Source organism: Egretta garzetta, unplaced genomic scaffold (genome assembly GCF_000687185.1).
Source record: "Egretta garzetta isolate BGI_Z169 unplaced genomic scaffold, ASM68718v1 scaffold375, whole genome shotgun sequence".
NCBI lineage: Eukaryota > Metazoa > Chordata > Aves > Pelecaniformes > Ardeidae > Egretta > Egretta garzetta.
Window position 1 is genome coordinate 2034374 of NW_009259786.1, and position 914 is coordinate 2035287.

The following is a 914-nucleotide window of genomic DNA, read 5'->3' on the forward strand; positions in this document are numbered from 1 at the left end:
TTTTGTTCCAAGTTTTACCAGCTGCGCCAGGGAAGCTTTAATTTCTTTGGACAGAGTGCCCATTTCATTATCTGCGTGTACTTGCATGCACTTTGTTTGTATAGTTGGTGACATTTATATACTCAAGAAAATGCTTTCCTGACAAGTTCTGTACAGTTTTCCAATAATCCAATAATCTTTATTAAAACCCAGCATGCACTTTTCAAACCAAGCAAAGATTGTTGTACTCTAAAAGGTGTGTGCCCAAGCCAAATTTTTAATTTCAGAACATTTTACTTCTGGCCTGTTTTCGGAAGAGTTTCATGTTTAAACATGAGAAACATCTTCTCCCTTTCCAAACTTTTATGCAATGAAAGGGCTTTTCCTCTAATATTCTTCTAAAAAGGGCAAAGGAGACCCCACTGCTTTAGCAGAAACACCGGAAGGCAAAGCACGATCCAAAAGTGAGTTACAATCGATCTGCCGGAAAGCATACTGAGCTCTCTATTTCACCATGCTAAGCACACGGCCTGCTACCAAGCACTTACATGTGCTCTTCGCACCACGCCGGTATCTGGCATACACTGTGCCGGACGTAGTTTGTCACAATAACTGCACAGCCTTTCCCAGACAAAGCACTGGAGCATGAGCCATGAAGGGAAGAGCCTTTCCAAATCGCTTTGATGACCTGTACCCTTGGAGGAAGGTGGGGCCACACTGTACAGGAACGCCATCAGCACCATATCCGTGCATACGGGGACTTTTGAGTTGCGCCGTATTTTATTGCAGGTGATGTTTGCTTTGTTACAGGTTGATCAGTGGGAGATAACGGCCGTGTCGGTCACCCATCCCGGGGAAGCTTCGGGCAACGGCCAAATAAATAGAAAGCCTGGTTCAGACCAAGGCAGCCGACGCCGGGCCGCGCACTCCCCAAC